The following is a 24,748-nucleotide window of genomic DNA, read 5'->3' as shown; positions in this document are numbered from 1 at the left end:
GTAAGGAATGACGCACCCTTTGAAGTATACCCGGATATTGTACTTGCGGGCACGCACTGAAGACGCGTCTCTGTAGTGTCCGCCCATCGTAGTTTGGTGTGGGACAGAACAATTCCTACGAGTGTCTCCATAACCAGAAGCCTAGGGGATTGAGGTCTGGAGAACGAGCAGGCCTGCTGGTGAAAGTCGTGCTCTGCAAGACGTGCTGCAGCTTCCATGACCAGCACCATCTCCGGACTTGTCTGCAATCGAGCATGTGTGGAATATGATAGGATGAGAAGTGACTTGTGCTACTCGTCAACCGACAAATCTTACAGCAGTGGACAGGTCAAGCAGGTGTGGCATAATGTAACCCAGGAAAGCATTCACCATCAGTAAGATCGACTTGGTGCCAGAGTCCGTACCTATATTGCCGCCTGTGGAGGCTGCGCCACGTACTAATATGGGTGTTTCAGCATGAGACGACAGCTGTTACCTCAGAACCGCCTGTGCTACTGATCTGTAAACGCAATCATTTTGTGTACTCTGTATGCGCTATTGCAACAATAAATCTTGATTGAATTGGAAACCTCTAAAAGGGTGCATTAATTTTTTGTGGCAATGTTCATTTGTGCTTTGCATCTGATTTGAACAGCAACTTTTGTATGAGATTTAATTTATACTGTGCCACGGTACAAACGGTAAATTATTGATACACACTGTAATACTTTTATCACTAAATTAGCAACAAAACAGGCAGTTAATTAAACATTTTTAAGGGGAAATTGTACGTGAAATTCGTTGAAATTTGACATTTTCTGTTTTCTGCTCCATAATGTACTTTTGGACTTTCCTGAACATTTGGTATATAACACATTTAAATAAGACGATTGTGAGACCTTCAAATAATATTTTGAATGTTGACGTGTGACTGTCAAATTTCATGGCTAGGCATATACTACTATAGTTGAGCAGTCATATCTTCGGAACAACGCAGTCTAGAAGACTGTGAACTGCTTTGTTTTGTGCCTACTTCTACGTCACAGAAGTTGGCGTTACGAATAAACCTAAAAACCAACCTGGGTAACACAAAACTGTCTGATGGGAAGACAACAAAATGTACTGGAAGACTAACGGACAAAGTAATTGATGAATTACAGGAATATTATGGGAAGGCCATTAGAGATAACTGTGACAATTTAAAGCAGATGAAAAGAGCTGTGTGGAGCACTTTATTTCATCCAATATCAACCGATGAAAAGCTATGACATGCTTTGTGTCCACTTCCACCAAACACGCAAGCTGTAAGTACACACAAGCTGAATTTTCTGGCACCCTGCATGAAGTTACACATAAACACTCTCTTCCATTGGCAGCAATGGAGGCAATGAAATCTGTATACAGTGATTTGGCAAATCCTGAGCTACTAAAGAAGTGTTTACATGGGAAGACCCACAATGTGAATGAGTTCTTCAATAATTTTGTGTGGTGCCATGTGAATAAAAATGTATTTATTGGCCTTATGACTCTAAAGTTAGCAGTGTCTGATGCTGTAATATCTTTTAATGGTGGGAAATATGAAACACTTAAGGTTCTGGAGAAGTTAGGGGTAAGATTTGGACAGAACACAGCTAAAAGACTGCGGGAACTTGATGAGCTTCGTGTACGTGAAGCAGAGTTAGCTGTTCAGCAAATGACAAAAGAAGCGAGAAAGAAAAGGAGGAGGCAAGCACTGGGCTGTTGTGACACTGAAGAAGACACAGGCTATGTGCCAGGGCAATTCTAGTGCATAAAGGACGCAGAAATGTAAGTCTCTATAAGAATTGGTAATAAAATAAGTTTTAAACCTCAATATCTCTGAACTAAATTTTTTTCTATAAATGACCCGTTTTCTAAAACGGCACTGATGGTAGAGACATGAAATTTTCACAGCATGCCAAGTGTGAGATTCAACACATGTGGAACTAGAATAATTAAAATATCCTGAGTTGTTTTGTTTTTATGTTCATTTATTTACAAAATGCTGTCAAAAAATTGAGTGTTTGAAAAAAAAGGTAACATGCCCCACAGTACAATTTTAGTAATAATTCTAGGTCAGTGTAACTAGAAAGGTGCATTCAATAATTATTGAAAATTGTAAGTTAATATCTTAAAACGTTTCCAAGATAATTGGTCACAAAATTCTATAATTTAACATTGGCGGCATAGGAAATACAATTTCCCCCTAATTTAATTTTTTTTTAAATTTTACTTGATACTCAGTAAGTATGTACGCAGTGTATATGGAGTCTTTACCTCCACCATAACTACCTCTGGGCTCTGACTGAACATTTGCACTTTGAGAATTTCACTACCACTCGGAGCAGGAAAACAAATGTTACGGTTAAACGTCCAGTTTACGACGAGGTCATTAGAAACAGAGCACAAGCTAGTGCTATGCAAGGATGGCGAAGAAATCTGACTTTCTGCGTTGCAAAGGAACCGTCATAGGTTTTCCTTCAGTGATTTCGGTGAACTATGGAATTCCTCAATATAGATAGCTAACTGAACATTTTAATCAAACTAATAGGAGAACAAAAACCCTGCTTTGTAAGTGGATACATCACAATGGAACATTTGCAATTTCTGAATAAAATCTTTATGATTACTCCTTGAGAAATAAGGCGTTGGTTCGACCTCCGTTAGTATACCGAATATACAGGGTGTTACAAAAAGGTACGGCCAAACTTTCAGGAAACATTCCTCACACACAAATAAAGAAAAGATGTTATGTGGACATGTGTCCGGAAACGATTAATTTCCATGTAAGAGCTCATTTTAGTTTTGTCCACCTACGCTCAATGAAGCACGTTATCATGGTTTCATACGGGATACTCTTTTACAAGTACGACACAACATGTGGTTCATGCACGATGGTGCTCCTGCACATTTCAGTCGAAGTATTCGTACGCTTCTCAACAACAGATTCGGTGACCGATGGATTGGTAGAGGCGGACCAATTCCATGGCCTCCACGCTCTCCTGACATCAACCCTCTTGACTTTCATTTATGGAGGCATTTGAAAGCTCTTGTCTACGCAACCCCGGTACCAAATGTAAAGATTCTTCGTGCTCGTATTGGAGACGGCTGTGATACAATACGCCATTCTCCTGGGCTGCATCAGCGCATCAGGGATTCCATGCGACGGAGGATGGATGCATGTATCCTCGCTAACGGAGGACATTTTGAACATTTCCTGTAACAAAGTGTTTGAAGTCACGCTGGTACGTCTGTTGCTGTGTGTTTCCATTCCATGATTAATGTGATTTGAAGAGAAGTAATAAAATGAGCTCTAACATGGAAAGTACACATGTCCACATATCATATTTTCTTTCTTTGTGTGTGAGGAATGTTTCCTGAAAGTTTGGCCGTACCTTTTTGTAACACTCTGTATATGCAGTGTGTGCAAAAAAGTGGAACACCAAAAACAACACATTACCATTTCTAATACGGTGTAGTAAAAGTGTTGACATTCAAAACAGCGCCAGCCGCTGTGGACGAGCGTTTCAAGGCGCTTCAGTCCAGAACAGCGCTGCTGCTACGGTCGCAGGTTCGAATCCATCCTCGTGCATGGATGTGTGTGATGTCCTTAGGTTAATTAGGTTTAAGTAGTTCTAAGTTCTAGGAGACTGATGACCTCAGATGTTAAGTCCCACAGTGCTTAGAGCCGTTTGAACCATTTTGATTTTCAAAACAGCTTCCAGTCGTCTCGAATGGACATATACAGGTCATGCATGGTTTTCAAGGGAATCGTATACCATTCTTCCCGCAAAATAGCCGCAGGTTCAGATATCGGTTATGAAAGTTGATAGTGATCAAGCACCCTTCTGTCCGAAGCAGACAGCAGGGGCTCAACAATATTGAGATCTGGTGACAGCGATGGCCAGAGGGATGCGACAATTCAACCTCGTGCTCACAAAACCAGTTCTCGCTGATGACGGCTGTGTGAATAGGGTCCTGCCGTCTTGGAACACCGAATCACCACTGGGGAACAAACATTGTGCCATGGGATGAACCCATCAGCCGAAATGGTCGCACAATCCTTGGCATCAACGCGATTTTTCAGAGTATCCATGGGGCCCATGGCATTAGCATCACTAATAGTGGATTTGGAAATGCAGTTCGCCTAGTAATTACCCGTATATGGAATTCCCTTAGTCTTTTGATTCTGACAGGGTTCGCGAGTGCGACATACAGTTCTGCAGTGACTTTTGCAGCTGTCGCTCTCTTATTTTTCGTCACAGTACTACTCAATGACCGTCTGTTACGATCGCTCAGCACACAATTTCGTCTGCATTGTGACTTGGCGGGTGATGTTTTTCCGCTTTACCTGCGTGCAGTATAAATCTTCGATACGATGCGTCTTGAAACATCAAACACTTTGGCTCCGCTGGTCACGCAAGCAACTACCATACGAGCGCCAACAATTTCCCCGTATTCTAGTTAACATAGTTGAAGCGTAATGCACTCACAAGTACACAGCGCATTGTTCTGACCACGACTGACACCTCTGCGCGTCAGTTCCACAACTTTTATTGGACTTCAAGGAGATAGTGGGAAATTCAGAAGTGAAAGAGGAGCCAGGGAGAAGGTTGCATATCACCAAAACTATTGCCAGCATCAGTAGATGATGTTTTCAAATATTGAAAGTGGGAGAACGTAGGAAGATACGTGCCAATGAAACACATCTGACGTATTTTCGTTTTCTGATGCTGATTATTTTTAATGTAAATAAACTTAAAGAACCAATGGAAGAATTTAATAGAAATAGTTTTAAAATAGGTCTAAAATCAAGTTAATAAGACTCAAATACACTGACGGAGAAAAAACCGGAACACCAAAAAATAAATAATGTAAAGTAAAGACATTTCGGGAGTACATTTGTCTAGGTAACATTTAAGTGATTACCACTGCCAGATCACAGGTTAATGCAAGCGTGAGATAAACGACCGAAAATATGAAATGCTGGTACATTAATAACCAGTGTAACCGTCAGAATTTTGAATGGAAGCTTGCAAATGTGCAAGCATTGTGTTGTACAGGTGCCGGATGTCAGTTTGTGTGATTGAGTTCCGTGCCTGTTGCACTTTGTCGCTCCATACAGGGACGGTTAATGCTGTATGTTGATGACGCTGGAGTTAGCGTCCAATGATGTTCCATATATGCTCGACTGGAGTCAGATCTGGTAATCGAGCTGATCAGACCCACATATCGACACTTGGTAGAGCATGTTGGGTTACAAAAGTGGTATGTAAGCGAGCGTTATCTTGTTGGAAAAAACGCCCTGGAATGCTGTTAAGCCGGCTGCTGTGGCCTAGCGGTTCTAGGCGCTTCAGTCTGGAACCGCGCGACCGCTACAGTCGCAGGTTCGAATCCTGCCTCGGCCACGGATGTGTGTGATGTCCTTAGGTTAGTTAGGTTTAAGTAGTTCTAAGTTCTAGGGGACTGATGACCTCAGATATTAAGTCCCATAGTGCTCAGAGCCATTTGAACCATTTCTGAACTGATCACCTGCAGTTGAGTTTCAAACATGGAGATATGCTTTATTTTCTGTATGTCTTGTTTTCGTGCAGTTGTCTTCTGAATAACGCTGTGTACACTAACCACCATAACATTATGACCATCGACCCTCTATCAATATAAACCCATCGAGGGTATAGCAACGTCACCTAGTGAGGAATGGCTGTAAACCATACACACGTACGGTGCATGTAGTATCCACGTTTAGAATAGGAAAGGCGCACGATCTATGTGAGATTGACAGAGGAGTGCTAGTGATGGTCTAGGGTTCGGCACGAGCATTTCGGAAGCTTCACGACTTGTCGAGTGTTCGAGGAATGCTATGGCGAGTGTCTTCAACATGTAGCGAAACCAAGGTGAAACCACGTCCAGCCGGCCGCTGTCGCTGAGCGGTTCTTGGCGCGTCAGTTCGGATCCACGGTGCTGCTACGGTCGCAGGTTCGAATCCTGCCTCGGCCACGGATGTGTGTGATGTCCTTAGGTTAGTTAGGTTTAAGTAGTTCTAAGTTCTAGGGGACTGATGACCTCAGATGTTAAGTCCCATAGTGCTCAGAGCCATTCGAACCATATGAATCTGTTAATGAATGGCAACACAACAGGTTGAATCTCCAAACTGACGTACAGATTTGCAGTCATGGTGCGTGAGATAACCACGAGGGTGCTCCTACTGTCATGCGAAATCGTATGCCAGAACATAACTCCAGGTGTAGGTCCAGTGTCTCTAAGATGCAGACAGGCTGGTTGCGGGTCCTCAACTGGCATCGTCGTAACCAGCACACGGCCATCACTGGTAACGAGGCAGAACTACCTTTCATCAGAAAAAACAACAGAACTACACCATGCCCTCCAATGAACTTTCGCTTGACACCTTTGAATTCGTAAATGGCGGGAGTTTGGAGTCAATTGAATGCACGCTACAGGGCGTCTGGCTCGGCGCTGTCCTCTTAGTAACCTATTTGTAGCAGTTCGTTGTGTCAGTGTGGTACCAACTGCTTCTCAAACTGCTGCTGCAGATGCAGTACTACACGTCAAAGCTACATGCCGAACACGATGGTATTCCCTCCCGGTACTGCCACGTGTCCGTCCGAAGTCTGGTCTTCTTGCGACCATACATTCCCGTGACCACTGCTGACAGCAGTCATGCACATGGCTACATTCCTTCCAAGTATTTCTTCAGTATCGCAGAAGAAACATCCAGCTTCTCGTAGCCCTATTATACGAACTCGTTCAAACTCCATGAGATGTTGATAATGGCGTCTTTGCCGCCTTAAATACGAGGGTTATTCGGAAAGTAAGGAACGATCGGTCGCGAAATGGAAACCACAGTGAAAATCCGACGAAGTTTTGTACAGGTGTGTTGGGAAGTGTCTCTAGTATGCTCGTAGATCGCGTTACGTCGTTATTTTTAGTTCTGAGTACACAGGGAACATATAAAGATACATAGAACAATAGTGTCTCGCACCAAGTACGAGGGCCTGATGAGAAATTTCGCCTGAAGCTATGCAGCCTACATTACATAACTGTTGTGCGTTTTCTTCTTCAAGACAATTCTCAGCCGCATTCTGCAGGGGCAATGAAGATGCTCCTGCTTCGTTTTCAATTGGAGAAGTTTGAATACCCACAATACAGCCCGTAATTGTCTCCCTCTGAGCCGCATCTCTGTTCACATGAACCACTGGCTATGAAGGCAACATTTTGGCACAGACAACGAGTTGTAGGCCAGCATAAAGAATTGGCAGAAAGCACTGGCGGCTGCCTTCTATAACGAGGGTATTGGAAAGTTGGTACAACGCTACGACAAACGTCTAATTCGGATCGGCAACTATGGAGATAAGCAGCTGGAAGATGTAGCTAAATGTTGCAAATAAAATAGTTTTGATTTTCACTGTAGTTTCCATTTCGCGACCTATTGTTCCTTACTTCCCGAATAGCCCTCGTACATTCTTGACTAATATCAAGTCACCACGTCCAAACTCAAAAGTAACTAACGCTCACGATGTTTATTTAAAGCAAACCTCATCTGCATCCTTATGGTGTCGCTACTAGCGCTACTCTTGTGCGATTGGCGATTGGCGCTAAATGTGAATAGACATAATCTTTCAGTTGGAGAATCATGCCTACCGACTTTCGTTTACGCCGCACAACTCCTTTTTGGCGTTGCGATTTTTTTCCGTCAGTGTAGTACCACGGCTATTGGTAAGTATCTTCTGGGTTCCAGGAGAGGACTCAGTAAAGACTACAATACATTAAAAAAATGGCATATCAGTAGGTAGAGCATATCTCCAAGTTTCGATTCGTAATACGCACCACGGCGTAGTTAAAAAATGGTTCAATTGGCTTTGAGCACTATGGGACTTAACATCTCAGGTCATCAGTCCCCTAGAACTTTGAACTACTTAAACCTAATTAACATAAGGGTATCACACACATCCATGCCTGGGGCAGGATTCGAACCTGCGACCGTAGCGGTCGCGCGGTTCCAGACTGAAGCGCCTAGAACCGCTCGGCCACAGCGGCGTAGATATAGAGAGCACAGCTATTGTACAGGTATGTGTAATGAATATAGCGTAAGATCGATAATCGTGACATAGCGCAGGAGAACATGTTTACTTATTCCGACAATCTAGAAAGTAACTGTTTTTGTCGACAAGGCAGCTATATAAGTGTGGCAACCAGTACTGCGCACCAGGAGCAGATCTGTTCCGTCTTCTGTTCATCTAAATCTACATCATACTCCGCAAGCCACCTAATGGTGTGTGGCGGAGAGTACTTCCAGTACCACTATCTGATCCCTCCACCCCTGTTCCACTCGTGAATAGTGCGTGGGAAGAATGATTGTCGGTAAGCCTCTGTATTGGCTCTAATTTCTCGAACTTTCTCCTCGCCGTCAATACGCGAGATGTATGTGGGGGGAAGTAATATGTTGTTTGACTCCTCCTGAAAAGTGCTGACCCGAATTTTCAGTAGTAAATCTCTCAGTGATGCACAACGTTTCTCTTGTAACGTCTGCCAGTGGAGTTTATCATCTCCGTAACGCCCTCTCGCCAGCTAAACTATCCCTTGACGAAACGCGCCGCTCTTCGTTGGATATATATATCTCCTCTATCAGTCCTACCTGATAGGGATCCCAGATAGATGAACAGTACTCAAGAATCGGGCGGGCAAATGCCTCACAAGCTACTTCTTTCGTGGATGAGTTACATTTCCTTAAGATTCTTCCTATGAATCTGATTCTTGTGTCTGCTTTTCCCACTATCTGTTTTATATGGTCATTCCACTTACGATCGCTCTGGATAGTTACGCCTAGATATTTTACAACAGACGCTGTCTCCAGCTGTTTGTCATCAATAGTGTAGCTGTACAGTGGTGAATTTCTTTTCCTATGAATGCGCAATATGTTATATTTATTTACGTTCAGGGACAACTGCCAGAGTCTGCACCATTCATCAATTCTCTGCAAGTCGTTCTGCAAATTCTTACTATCTTCTGGCGTTGCTACTTTGGTATAAACAACTGCATCATCTGCGAATAGCCTTAAAGAGCATCCGACACTTTCTACTAGATCATTTATACATATTGTGAACAGCAACGGTCCTATCACACTTCCCTGTGGTACTCCGGATATTATCTTTATACCCATCGATTTAGTTCCGTTAAGAGCGACGTGTTGAGTTCTATCTGTAAGAAAGTCTTGAATTCAGTAGCAGGTTTGCTCCGATACTCCGTAAGCTCGTATTTTTTTCCATTAAACGGCAATACGGGACGGTGTCAAATGCCTTACTGAAATCAAGGAACACGGAATCAGCCTGAGCGCCGTTGTCCACTGTGCTGTGGATCTCATGGAGGAACAGAGAGAGCTGAGTTTCGCAGGATCTCTGTTTGCGGAACCCATGTTGATTTTTATAGAGCAGTTGTTGATTTTGCGAGAACGTTATATTTCTTGAACATAAAACATGTTCCATAATTCTACAACAGATTGACATCAACGATATAGGCATATAATTGTGTGGATCTGTCTTACGGACTTCCTTAAAAACGGGAATGACCTGCGCTTTTTTCCAGTCGTTAGGTACCTTTCATTGCTCGAGCGATCTACGATAAATTACTGTTAGAAGGAGAGCAAGTTCTTTCGCATAATCTTTATAGCATCTTATAGGTATCTCATCTGGTCCTGAAGTCTTTCCACTATTATGAGATTGTAGCTGCTTCTCAATTCCGCGATCGGTTATCTCAATATCTGCCATTTCGACGTTCGCACGACGATTGAAAGGAGGGACAGAGTTACGATCTTCCGCGGTGATATTCCGTTTCGATGCCGGTGTGGTCGCTGAGAGAATGAATAGATGATTTTTACCCACTTACTGATTTTACATACGACCAAAATCTCTTAGGGTTTTTACTCAGGTCGGTTGACAACGTCTTACTTTCGAAATCGTTGAACGCTTCTCTCATTGCTCTCATGCTCATTTTCGCTTCGTTCAGATTTTGTTTGTTAGCTAGGTTTTCACTTCTCTTGAATCTGGGACGAATTGCTCTTTGTTTACGTAGCGCTGTTCTAACACGGCAATTAAACGATAGTGGCTGTTTCCCATCTCTTAAAACCTTTCTCGAAACATACTTGTCTAGGGCATATTTAACGATGCCATTGAATTTTTTTCATTTGTTCTCCACATCTTCGTCCTCATCACCGAATATTTGATGCAGACGGCTGAGATATTCTGAAATTTGTATCCTGTCACCCTTGCTGAGCAAATATATCTTACTACCTTTCTTAACATTCCTTGTAGGACCCGTCACAGCCTTGTGATCAATGATACGTTCCTCTACGTTAATTGATGCGATAAGTTCAGGTCTGTTTGTTGCCAGGAAGTCTAAGACGTTACCCTCAGGAGTTGGTTCTCTAAGTATCTGCTCAAGGTAATTTTCGGACAAGACATCCAGAACAATGCCACACGATTTCCTGTCTCTGGCACCAGTTTTGATGGCATAACACTTCCAGTCTATTCCTGGCATGTTCAAGTCACCTCCTATTACAACGGCATGAGCAGGATAATTACTAATGATGTTATGCAAGCTCTGTCTGAAGTGCTCTACAATTACAGATCCTGACCCAGGTTGTCTATAAAAGCATCCGATCACCATTTTTGACCACCACCATTGGCGACTAACCTATCCTTACGATAAACATTCCAGTCTCAACTTAGGATTTCGTTGTCATTGACTTGTGGCTTCAACCAGCTTTCTGTTCCCAATACTATCTGTGCATTATAACGTTCAATAAGCGATACTAATTCTGGGACCTTTCCTTGCATGCTCCTGCAGTTTACTAAAATCTTATTAATCTTTTCTATCTCTGATCTGCGAGCACCAGTATTCTCTGAGGTCACTGTGGCTGATTTAACAGACAAATCGTGTTTTCTCCCAAAGGAGGGGTCCTCTAACCTAAAAACGTCCCATGTGCAGGCCACACGTACTCCGCTACACTAGTATCCGCTTCCTGCGTGTAGTGCACGCTTGACCTATTAAGGGGAACCCTATAATTCGGCACCCGATAGCGGAGGTCGAGAAATTGGCATCCGATACCGTCGCAGAGCCGTCTGAGCCTCTGGTTTAGACCTCCCACTCTGCTCCAAACCAGAGGACCGCCATCAACACTGCGTACGTTGCTAGAAATAGACAGCTTAGCCTGCACCCCGCGTGTATTGCTAGTTGACCTCACCAAATCAGCCAGCCACCGAAAGAAGCCGAGGATGGCCTCAGAACCCAAGCGGCAGGCGTCATTCGTGCCGACATGAGCCACTACATGCAGCCGGTTGGGCTCGATAGCTGCCGGCAGGGACTCCTCCACATCACGGATGAGACCTCCCGGCAAACATACCGTATGAACACTGGAATTCTCTCTCGACTTGCCTGCTTCCTGAGGGGCTCCATCACCCGCCTAACATTGGAGCTCCCAATGACTAGCATACTCACCCTCTGTACTTGTCAGGACTGGGCAGGAAAATCGAATGCTGGCCCAACAGGAGAGGCATCCCGTGCTGGCTCAGAGTTATCAACACTGGGAAGCACTTCGTACCTGTTGCTAAGAAGTAGGGAGCCAGCCGCACAGCCTGCTCCCACTTTCGCCTTCCGCCCAGTGACACGCGAACCCACCACTGTCTGCCACCCACTCTGGAGTGAGGACGGACCGGTCAGATAATGCGTATCGGAAGCCGCAGTGACATCTGGGCCAGAAGGGGAGTCCGCCGCCGGGAGCTGAGTGGTCAGCGCGACAGACTGTCAATCCTAAGGACCCGGGTTCGATTCCCGGCTGGGTCGGAGATTTTCTCCGCTCAGGGACTGGGTGTTGTATTGTTCTAATCATCATCATTTCATCCCCATCGACGCGCAAGTCGCCGAAGAGGGGTCAAATCGAAAGACTTGCACCAGGTGAGCGGTCTACCCGACGGGAGGCCCTCGTCACTCGCCATTATTATTATTCCAGTGACACCAAAGGTGTCGCAGGTCTCGTCACTGGCGCCCCGACGTCTCTGCAACTTTGAGCATTAGGTAGAAGCTTGTCGACGGTAGCCAACGCAGCTTCCAGCTGTTTACAGACAGCAGCCAACTCTCCTTGTATACGCTCACAACAAGCACAGTCCCTAGCCATATCGTACTCTGTATAAAATAGATATGAGGTCTCAAATGGGGCTACTGAGTTTGAAAATATACCCAAGGAGAATAAAGTAACACTAAAAGTTTGTGTACAGATTTCTCACTGAACTCTGAGACTGCAAGCTATTAAACAAAGATAAATTTCTCTACACGGAAAATTTACACTGGGAAGCCGCCCTACACAACGATATTCACAAGACTTAGCAAAAACAAAAAACTACGATTAATTTTCTAACCACTAGTCTACACAGTAAAATACACACCTACAGTTCACTTCTTTGCAGAAGCACGTGAACAAAAAACAAAGACTAAATTAATGAACCATGGACCTTGCCGTTGGTGGGGAGGCTTGCGTGCCTCAGCGATACAGATCGCCGTACCGTAGGTGCAACCACAACAGAGGGGTATCTGTTGAGAGGCCAGACAAGCGTGTGGTTCCTGAAGAGGGGCAGCAGCCTTATCAGTAGTTGCAGGGGCAACAGTCTGGATGATTGACTGATCTGGCCTTGTAACACTAATCAAAGCGGCCTTGCTGTGCTGGTACTGCGAACGGCTGAAAGCAAGGGGAAACTACTGCCGTAATTTTTCCCGAGGGCATGCAGCTTTACTGTATGGTTAAATGATGATGGTGTCCTCTTGGGTAAAATATTCCGGAGGTAAAATAGTCCCCCATTTGGATCTCCTGGCGGGGACTACTCAGGAGGACGTCGTTATCAGGAGAAAGAAAACTGGCGTTCTACGGATCGGACCGTAGAATGTCAGATCCCTTAATCGGGCAGGTAGGTTAGAAGATTTAAAAAGGGAAATGGATAGGTTAAAGTTAGATATAGTGGGAAGTTCGGTGGCAGGAGGAACAAGACTTTTGGTCAGGTGAATACAGGGTTATAAATACAAAATCATATAGGGGTAATGCAGGGGTACGTTTAATAAAGAATAAAAAATAGGAGTGCGGGTAAGCTACTACAAACACCATAGTGAACGCATTATTGTGGCCAAGATAGACACTAAGCCCATGCGTACTGCAGTAGCACAAGTTTCTATGCCAACTAGCTCTGCAGATGATGAAGAAATTGTTGAAATGTATGATGAGATAAAAGAAATTATTCAGGTAGTGAAGGGAGACGAAAATTTAAGTCATGGGTGACTGGAATTCGAGAGTAGGAAAAGGGAGAGAAGGAAACATAGTATGTGAATACGAGTAAGAAATGAAAGAGGAAGCCGTTTGGTCGAATTTTGCACAGAGCATAACTTAATCATAGCTAACAAAAATGGCTCTGAGCACTATGGGACTTAACATCTATGGTCATCAGTCCCCTATAACTTAGAACTACTTAAACCTAACTAACCTAAGGACAGCACACAACACCCAGCCATCACGAGGCAGAGAAAATCACTGACCCCGCCGGGAATCGAACCCGGGAACCCGGGCGTGGGAAGCGAGAACGCTACCGCACGACCACGAGATGCGGGCATAGCTAACACTTGGTTCAAGAATCATAAAAGAAGGTTGTATACATGGAAGAATCCTAGAGATACTAGAAGGTATCAGATAGATTATACACTCCTGGAAATGGAAAAAAGAACACATTGACACCGGTGTGTCAGACCCACCATACTTGCTCCGGACACTGCGAGAGGGCTGTACAAGCAATGATCACACGCACGGCACAGCGGACACACCAGGAACCGCGGTGTTGGCCGTCGAATGGCGCTAGCTGCGCAGCATTTGTGCACCGCCGCCGTCAGTGTCAGCCAGTTTGCCGTGGCATACGGAGCTCCATCGCAGTCTTTAACACTGGTAGCATGCCGCGACAGCGTGGACGTGAACCGTATGTGCAGTTGACGGACTTTGAGCGAGGGCGTATAGTGGGCATGCGGGAGGCCGGGTGGACGTACCGCCGAATTGCTCAACACGTGGGGCGTGAGGTCTCCACAGTACATCGATGTTGTCGCCAGTGGTCGGCGGAAGGTGCACGTGCCCGTCGACCTGGGACCGGACCGCAGCGACGCACGGATGCACGCCAAGACCGTAGGATCCTACGCAGTGCCGTAGGGGACCGCACCGCCACTTCCCAGCAAATTAGGGACACTGTTTCTCCTGGGGTATCGGCGAGGACCATTCGCAACCGTCTCCATGAAGCTGGGCTACGGTCCCGCACACCGTTAGGCCGTCTTCCGCTCACGCCCCAACATCGTGCAGCCCGCCTCCAGTGGTGTCGCGACAGGCGTGAATGGAGGGACGAATGGAGACGTGTCGTCTTCAGCGATGAGAGTCGCTTCTGCCTTGGTGCCAATGATGGTCGTATGCGTGTTTGGCGCCGTGCAGGTGAGCGCCACAATCAGGACTGCATACGACCGAGGCACACAGGGCCAACACCAGGCATCATGGTGTGGGGAGCGATCTCCTACACTGGCCGTACACCACTGGTGATCGTCGAGGGGACACTGAATAGTGCACGGTACATCCAAACCGTCATCGAACCCATCGTTCTACCATTCCTAGACCGGCAAGGGAACTTGCTGTTCCAACAGGACAACGCACGTCCGCATGTATCCCGTGCCACCCAACGTGCTCTAGAAGGTGTAAGTCAACTACCCTGGCCAGCAAGATCTCCGGATCTGTCCCCCATTGAGCATGTTTGGGACTGGATGAAGCGTCGTCTCACGCGGTCTGCACGTCCAGCACGAACGCTGGTCCAACTGAGGCGCCAGGTGGAAATGGCATGGCAAGCCGTTCCACAGGACTACATCCAGCATCTCTACGATCGTCTCCATGGGAGAATAGCAGCCTGCATTGCTGCGAAAGGTGGATATACACTGTACTAGTGCCGACATTGTGCATGCTCTGTTGCCTGTGTCTATGTGCCTGTGGTTCTGTCAGTGTGATCATGTGATGTATCTGACCCCAGGAATGTGTCAATAAAGTTTCCCCTTCCTGGGACAATGAATTCATGGTGTTCTTATTTCAATTTCCAGGAGTGTATAATGGTAAGACAGAGATTTAGGAGACAGGTTTTAAATTGTAAGACATTTCCAGGGGCAGATGGGAACTCTGACCACAATCTATTGGTTATCAACTGTAGATTAAAACTGAAGAAACTGCAAAAAGGTGGGAATTTAAGGAAATGGGACCTGGATAAACTGAAAGAACCAGAGGTTGTACAGAGTTTCAGGGAGAGCATAAGGGAACAATTGACAGGGATGGGGGAAAGAAATACAGTAGAAGAAGAATGGGTAGCTCTGAGGGATGAAGTAGTGAAGGCAGCAGAGGATCAAGTAGGTAAAAAGACGAGGGCTAGTAGAAATCCTTGGGTAATTGAAGAAATATTGAATTTAATTGATGAAAGGAGAAAATATAAAAACGCAGTAAATGAAGCAGGCAAAAAGGAATACAAACATCTCAAAAATGAGATCGACAGGAAGTGCAAAATAGCTAAGCAGTGATGGTTAGAGGACAAATGTAAGGATATAGAGGCTTATCTCATTAGAGGTAAGACAGACACTGCCTACAGGAAAATTAAAGAGACCTTTGGAGAAAAGAGAGCCACTTGTATGAATATCAAGAGCTCAGATGGAAACCCAGTTCTAAGCAAAGAAGGGAAAGCAGAAAGGTGGAAGGGGTATATAGAGGGTCTATACAAGGGCGATGTACTTGAGGACAATATTATGGAAATGGCAGAGGATGTAGATGAAGACGAAATGGGAGATACGATAGTGCGTGAAGAGTTTGACAGAGCACTGAAAGACGGGAGTAGACAACATTTCATTGGAACTACTGACAGCCTTGGGAGAGCCAGTCCTGACGAAACTCTACCATCTGGTGAGCAAGATGTATGTGACAGGCGAAATACCCTCAGACTTCAAGAAGAATATAACAATTCCAATCCCAAAGACAGCAGGCGCTGCAGATGTGAAAATTACCGAACTACTAGTTTAATAAGTCACAGCTGCAAAATACTAACACGAATTCTTTACAGACGAATGGAAAAACTGGTAGAAGTTGACCTCGGGAAGTCAGTTTGGATTCCGTAGAAATACTGGAACACGTGAGGCAATACTGACCTTACGACGTATCTTAGAAGAAAGATTAAGGAAAGGCAAACCTACGTTTCTAGCATTTGTAGACTTCGAGAAAGCTTTTGACAATGTTGACTGGAATGCTCTCTTTCAAATTCTAAAGGTGGCAGGGGTAAAATACAGGGAGCGAAAGGCTATTTACAATTTGTACAAAAACAAGACGGCAGTTATAAGAGACGAGGGGCATGAAAGGGAAGCAGCGGTTAGGAAGGGAGTGAGACAGGGTTGTAGCCTCTCCCCGATGTTATTCAATCTGTATACTGAGCAAGCAGTAACGGAAACAAAAGAAAAATTCGGAGTAGGTATTAAAACCCATGGAGAAGAAATAAAAACTTCGAGGTACTCCGATGATGATGATGATGATGATGTTTGGTTTGTGGGGCGCTCAACTGCGCGGCTATCAGCGCCCGTACAATTTCCCAACCTTTGCTCAGTCCAATTTCGCCACTTTCCTGGATGATGATGAAATGATGAGGACAACACAAACACCCAGTCATCTCGTCCGATGACATTGTAATTCTGTCAGAGACAGCAAAGGACTGGGAAGAACAGCTGAACGGAATGGACAGTGTCTTGAAAGGAGGATATAAGATGAACATCAACAAAAGCAAAACGAGGATAATGGAAACTAGTCGAATTAAGTCGGGTGATGCTGAGGGAATTAGATTAGGGATTTTCTCTGCCTCGTGATGGCAGGGTGTTGTGTGATGTCCTTAGGTTAGTTAGGTTTAAGTAGTTCTAAGTTCTAGTGGACCGAGGACCATAGATGTTAAGTCCCATAGTGCTCAGAGCCATTTGAAACAGTTTTTAAAGTAGTAAAGTAGTTTTGCTATTTGGGGAGCAAAATAAACTGATAATGCACGAAGTAGAGAGGATATAAAATGTAGATTGGCAATGTCAAGGAAAGCGTTTCTGAAGAAGAGAAATTTGTTAACATCGAGTATAGATTTAAGTGTCAGGAAGTCGTTTCTGCAAGTATTTGTATGGAGCGCAGCCTTGAATGGAAGTGAAACATGGACGATAAATAGTTTGGACAAGAAGAGAATAGAATCTTTCAAATTGTGGTGCTACAGATGAATGCTGAAGATTAGATGGGTATATCACATAACTAATGAGGAGGTATTGAACAGAATTGCGGAGAAGAGGAGCTTGTGGTACAACTTGACAAGAAGAAGGGACCGGTTCATAGGACATGTTCTGAGGCATCAAAGGATCACCAGTTTAGTATTGGAGGGCAGCGTGGAGGGTAAAAATCGTAGAGGGAGACCAAGAGATGAATACAATAAGCAGATTCAGAAGGATGTAGGTTGCAGTAAGTACTGGGAGATGAAGAAGCTTGCACACGATAGAGTAGCATGGAGAGCTGCATCAAACCAGTCTTAGGACTGAAGACCACAACAACAACAACAAATTAATTTACAGTTTATAACAGAAGTGCTGCTGCTGCTCTGCTGCGCGTCCTTTCGGCTCGGCGGCTGACGGCTACGCGTGCTTCTTTGCCGGCCGTTATGTCAACGTGACGCCTGCTCGCTTTAATGCTTGAATTTCGCTCTGTACCGTATCTATTATTATATTCGTAAGAAACTTGCTTTTCTCTTAAATAGGTGTTTAGTGGTACATGAATATGAAACTGTGTGACTAGAAGTATTAATTAAAATCGCAAGTTTAATTGTATCAGCCGGCCACTGTGGCCGAGCGGTTCTAGAACCCTTCAGTCCTGAACCGCTCTGCTGCTACGGTCGCAGGTTCGAGTCCTGCCTCGGGCATGGATGTGTGTGATGTCCTTAGATTAGGTAGGTTTAAGTAGTTGTAAGTTCTAGGGGACTGATGACCTCAGCAGTTAAGTCCCGTAGTGCTCAGAGCCATTTGAACCATTTTTGAACTGATCACCTGCAGTTGAGTTTCAAACATGGAGAGATGCTTTATTTTCTGTTTGTCTTGTTTTTGTGCAGTTGTCTTCTGAATAACCCTGTGTACACTAACCACCATAACATTATGACCATCGACCCTCTATCAATATAAAGCCGTCTAGGAGATAGCAACGTCACCTAGTGAGGAATGGCTGTAAACCATACACACGTACGGTGCAGGTAGTATCCACGTTTAGAATAGGAAAGGCGCACGATCTATGTGAGATTGGCAGAGGAGTGCAAGTGATGGTCTAGGGGTCGGCACGAGCATTTCGGAAGCTTCACGACTTGTCAAGTGTCTTCAACACGTAGCGAAACCAAGGTGAAACCACGTCCAGCCGGCCGCTGTCGCTGAGCGGTTCTTGGCGCGTCAGTTCAGATCCACGGTGCTGCTACGGTCGCAGGTTTGATTCCTGGCTCGGGCATGGATGTGTGTGATGTCCTTAGGTTATTTAGGTTTAAATAGCTCTAAGTTCTAGGGGACTGGTGACCTCAGATGCTAGGTCCCATAGTGCTCAGAGCCATTTGAACCATTCTGAACCACGTCCAGACTCAGTGGTGTTGGGCAGCCACCCCTCATTACAGATGTCGGATGTCGTAGGCTGGGCCGACTGGTAAAACAGGACACGTAATGAATTGTGGCGGAACTAACATCAGACTTTAATTCTGGGCAGAGAACAAATGTGTCTCAACACGCCGAACGATGGGCCTCCACAGCCGACGACCCATGCATATGCCAATGTTAACACCACATCAGCAACCACGACTGAAATGGGCAAGTGACCATCGACAATGGACGTTGGACAGTGGCAGAGCAGTGGCAGGCCTCATTACATTTGTCACGACGCGTCGCCACTTTTATCCATACCAAAGGTGGACGTACATATTAGGTAGTAGGTCATAATGTTCTGCCTGATCTGCGTATTATCAACACATTGACAAGAGAACAGTAGAAATGAACGATGACACCATACATCCCATTGAAGAGTTTCTCTATTGAACATATATGAAGACAATGATTGGATGGACAAGAAAAAAAAAAAGGATAAAATGGCCCGGAATTCTTTCGTTAAACTGAATACATTTTGCTAAATGAACCTTTCAATAAATTTGAAATGATGTAATCTGTGTCCATTAGCCGGCCGCGGTGGTCTCGTGGTTCTAGGCGCTCAGTCCGGAACCGCGCGACTGCTACGGTCGCAGGTTCGAATCCTGCCTCGGGCATGGATGTGTGTGATGTCCTTCGGTTAGTTAGGTTTAAGTAGTTCTAAGTTCTAGGGGACTGATGACCACAGATGTTAAGTCCCATAGTGCTCAGAGCCATTTGAACCATTTGTGTCCATTAATAGCTTTCATTTATGGCAGTGAGTCGTGGACATTTAACGCAAGAACTGTTCGAAAACAGAAGATTTCTCGGTGAGCAATGCGAACATGCGTTTTTGGAATATTATGGCGAGACAGAAAACAAAGAAATGGACAAAAGAACAGATTGGAACAGAAAACGACATTAGGACTGTGATGAAAAGAAAATTAAGATGTTAACACAATAATGTTGTATGGTTAAATGATGATGGCGTTCTCTTGGGTAAAATATTCCCCCATAAAATAGTCCCCCATTTGAATGTCCCGGTGGGTACTCAGGAGGACGTCGTTATCAGGAGAAAGGAAACTGGCGTTCTACGGATCGGAGCGAGGAATGTCACATCCATTAATCAGGCAGGTCGGTTAGAAAATTTAGAGAGGGAAGTGGATAGGTTAAACGAAATAAATTTGGGTGAACAGCCTGGTATGAGTGTGCATAGGACACAATATTTTGGCAATCGACCACGTTGCCGAAATATTGTGTCCTATGCACACTCATACCTGACTGTTCACCCGAGATTTATTTCGTCATAAAATACGCCTGGGGAAATTGAAGAATCACATCGGATAGGTTAAAGTTAGATATAGTGGGAATTAGTGAAGTTCGGTGGCAGGAGGAACAAGACTTCTCGTCAGGTGAATACAGGGTTATAAATACAAATTCAAATAGAGGTAATGCAGAAATAGGTTTAGTAATGAATAAAAAAATAGGAGCGCGGGTAAACTACTACGAACAGCATAGTGAACGCATTATTGTAGCCAACATAGATACGAAGCCCACGCCTGCCACAGTAGTACAAGTTTATATGCCAACTAGCTCCGCAGGCGACGAAGAGATTGAAGAAATGTATGATGAGATGAAAGAAATTATTCAGATAGTGAAGGGAGATGAAAATTTACCAGTCGTGGGGGACTGGAATTCGATAGTAGGAAAGGGAGAGAAGGAAAAACAGTAGGTGAATCTGGACTGGGGGTAATGAATGAAAAAGGGGTCCAACTGGTAGAATTTTGCACAGATCATAACTTAATCAAAGCTAAAACTTGGTTTAAGAATCACGAAAGATGGCTGTGTACATAGAAGAGGCCTGGAGACACTGGAAGGTTTCAGACAGATTATATAATGGTAAGACAGAGATTTAGGAACCAGGTTTAAAATTGTAAGACATTTTTAGGAGCAGATGTTGACTCTGACCGCAATCTATCGGTTATGAACTGTAGATTAAAACTGAAGAAACTGCGAAAAGATGAGAATTTAAGGAAATAGGACCTGGGGAAACTGAAGGAACCAGTGGTTGTAGAGAGTTTCACAGAGAACATTAGGGAACGATTGACAAGAGGGGGTGAGGGGGGGAGGGGGGGGGAAGAAATACAATAGAAGAAGAATGGGTAACTTTGAGGGTTGAAATAGTAAAGGCAGCAGAGGATCAGGTAAGTAAAAAGACGAGGTCTAGTAGAAATCCTTGGGTAACAGAAGAGATATTGGACTTAAGTGATGAAAGGAGAAAATATAAAAATTCAGGACATGAAGCAGGCGAGAAAGAATACAAACGTCTCAAACATAAGATCGACAAGAAGTGCAGAAGTGCAGGGATGGCTAAAGGGCGAATGTGAGGATGTAGAGGCATATATCACTAGGGATAAGATAGATACTGCCTACAGGAAAATTAAAGAGACCTTTGGGGAAAAGAGAACTACTTGTATGAATATCAAGAGCTCAGATGGAAAACCAGTTCTACGCAAAGAAGGGAAAGCGGAAAGGTGGAAGGAGTATATAGAGAGTGTATACAAGAGCGACGTACGTGAAGGCGATATTGTCGAAATGGAAGAGGACGTAGATGAAGACGAAATGGGAGATATGATAATGCGTAAGGAATTTGAAAGAACACTAAAAGACCGAAGTCGAAACAAGATCCGGAGAGTAGACGACATTCCATTAGAACTACTGATAGCTTCGCTAGAGCCAACCCTGACAAAACTCTACCATCTGGTGAACAAGATGTATGAGACAGGCGAAATACCTCAGACTTCAACAAGAATATAATAATTCCAATCCCAAAGAAAGCAGGTATTGACATGTGTGAAAATTACCGAACTAATAAATCACGGTTTCAAAATACTAACGCGAATTCTTTGCAGACGAATGGAAAAACTGGTAGAAGCCGACCGCGGGAAAGATCTGTTCAAATGGTTCAAATGGCTCCGAGCACTATGGGACTTAATATATGAGGTCATCAGTCCTCTAGAACTTAGAACTACTTAAACCTAACTAACCTAAGGACATCACACACAGCCATGCCCGAGGCAGGATTCGAACCTGCGACCGTAGCGGTTGCGCGGTTCCAGACTGAAGCGCCTAGAACCGCTCGGCCACACCGGCCGGCAAAGGTCTGTCTGGATACCGTAGAACTGTTGGAACACGCGAGGCAATACTCTGACCCTACCACTTATCTTAGAAGATAGATTAGACTGAAGCCCGGTGAAGCTACAGTACTTCCCAGTCCCACTGCCCGAACAGAGCAGCCACAGCTTGCGCTGTATGCGCCAGCGCACTGTCGTGCAAAATGATGGGTGGGTTTCGCAGAAAGTGTCGCCGCTTCTTTCGCTTAGCTGGTCGCAGGTGATGCTCCAAAAACGAACAGTAATACTACTTAAGTCCTTGTAATTTTGGTTTGATTCCGAAGATGAAGGAACCACTTCGTGGCATTCGCTTCAGAACTGTTCCAGAGATTCGACAGGCAGTAGACCGCTCAATTCGCACCATCAACAGAACAGGTTCTGCTAACGGTATACTATGCCTTCCACATCGCTGGCAACGGGTTCTACACAACGCTGGTGACTACTTTGAAGGACAGCAACAGGTGTAAACATGTAACACTTTTGTATCGTTTGCGAATAAATAGTTGCCAATATTTAAGTTCCAACCCCCGTACAATTTGTACAGAAACCAACTGGCAGTTATAAGAGTCGAGTGGAATGAAAGGGTAGAAGTGGTTAGGAAGGGAGTGAGACAGAGTTGTAGCCTGTCCCTGATATTATACAATCTGTACATTGGGCAAGCAGTAAAGGAAACAAAAGAAAAACTTGGAGTAGAAATTAAAATCCATGGAGAAGAAATAAAAACTTTGCGTTTTGCCGATGTTATCGTAATTCTGTAAGAGTCAGCAAAGGACCTGCCAGAGCAGTTGAACGAAATTGTCAGTGTCTTGAAAGGAGGACCTAAGATGAACATCAACAAAAGCCAAACGAGGATAATGGAATGTAGTCGAATTAATTCAGTTGATGCTGAGGGAATTAGATTAAAAAATGAGACACTTAAAGTAGCAGATGAGTTTTGCTATTTGGGGAGATAAATAACTGATAATGGTCGAAGTAGAGAGGATATAAAATGTAGACTGTCAATGGCAAGGAAAGCGTTTCTGAAGAAGAGAAAATTTTTAATATCTAGTTAGATTTAAGTGTCAGAAAATCATTTCTGAAAGTATTTGTATGGAGTGTACCCATGTATGGAAGTGAAACATGGATGTTAACTAATTTAGACAAGACGAGCATTGAAGCTTTCGAAATGTGTGAAACAGAAGAATGCTGAAGATTAGACGGGTAGATCACGTAAATAATGAGGAGGTATTGAATAGAATTGGGGAGAAGAGGATTTTGTGACACAACTTGACTAGAAGAATGGATCGGTTGGCTGGACATGTTCTGATGCATGGGGGGATCACTAATTTGGTATTGGAGGGCAGCGTGGAGTGTAAAAGCCATAGAGGGAGACAAAGAGATGAATACACTAAGCACATTCAGAAGGATGTAGGTTGCAGTAGTTACTTGGAGATGAAGCAGCTTGCGCAGGACAGAGTAGCATGGAGGCTGCATCAAACCAGTCTCTGGACTGAAGACAGCAACAACAATAACAACAACAACATGAAAACAAATAGAAATGAAACAGAGATGGAACGTTATGTAGTGTGGGTGTGTGCGTGCGTGCGCGTGAGTGTGTTTGTGTGTGTGTGTGTGTGTGCGTGTCTGTGTGTTGGTGTGTGTGTGTGTGTGTTTGTGTGTGCTGATGATATTAACTTACGCAGTTTAGGTGAAGAAGCAATTCTAATTTCTTTTAAATGCTGTACCATTGTGAATATTTCTGAATATGACAAACCATACACACTGATTTGGGTGTTTCGTTTCAAGTAAAAAATATAGTGCTTCGAAGGGCTGTTTTATTTTGAATAAAGCTAAAAAAATTTCCTGCCACCATTTAGCGTTTTTGAACTTTGTGAACGGATGTCTCTTTTTTAATGTATGCAAAAAAAAATCCTGCTAGCGCCATCTTGTATTTTTAAGCGCTATGATTAGCTGTTTAATTTTTAACTGCATTCCTTAAAAATTAAGTTCTCTGCCAATGTCATCTTGCAGTTCATTTTAAATTTTACGCCAGCACCATCTTGCATTTTTTAATCTACTGTTCATAACCAAGGTGGGGAGGGGTACTGAAACTAGCAAGAAGGCATGTGATGGAAATATTTTCTTAAGATTTCCTTATTCATTTTCTACCAGGCTGCTTGTAGCTCTGCCTTTGAACAGGTAAAAATATGAGCTCCAGTAATGTTGGATCGAAGAGTCAACGTAGCCTTCACTTTACAGCACGAGCCCACTACCTCACAGCTAGCGAAGTGCTGCGGCATTTATCTCCCCCTTACTGCTGCAGCGATAGCTAGAACAGCTCAGTGGCAATGTAAGAAAGAATAGTTGCAATTTTCATATGAAACTACCTTCCTGGACAGAAAACCATAAACTGAGAACCTTATCTCACACCCTCAATGAAAATCTCTCAGATTATTCGACGGAAATGACAAGAAAATATCATTTAAGCTAAGCAGGATCATTCATCCGGGAAGTAAGCTGATTTTCTCAAACATATTCTGCAGTGTTATCAAGGTTCAGCTATACTACCATCAGGAGAATACGTTTCGAAGCCGATACGTTCTTGAGCGAGTTCATATGTGAGCACAGTTTACACCTCAAAGCTGCAGCTGCTGAGAGCCAGAAAACCGAAAATACACGACAGAGTTTTATTTCCATTTATGTAATTACGTTTAGGGACTAGAGCGCAGTTGCGAATAATACGTAGATGCACCGTATGTACACTAATCATAAATCAGTTCACAACTATTTTTGTCTGTCTACCTTAAGCTAATTCAGAACTCGAAAGCTCA

The sequence above is a fragment of the Schistocerca cancellata genome, chromosome 4 (assembly GCF_023864275.1).
Source record: "Schistocerca cancellata isolate TAMUIC-IGC-003103 chromosome 4, iqSchCanc2.1, whole genome shotgun sequence".
Classification (NCBI taxonomy): Eukaryota; Metazoa; Arthropoda; class Insecta; order Orthoptera; family Acrididae; genus Schistocerca; species Schistocerca cancellata.
The sequence above is the reverse complement of the archived record's forward strand: the minus strand, read 5'-3'. Positions refer to the sequence as shown.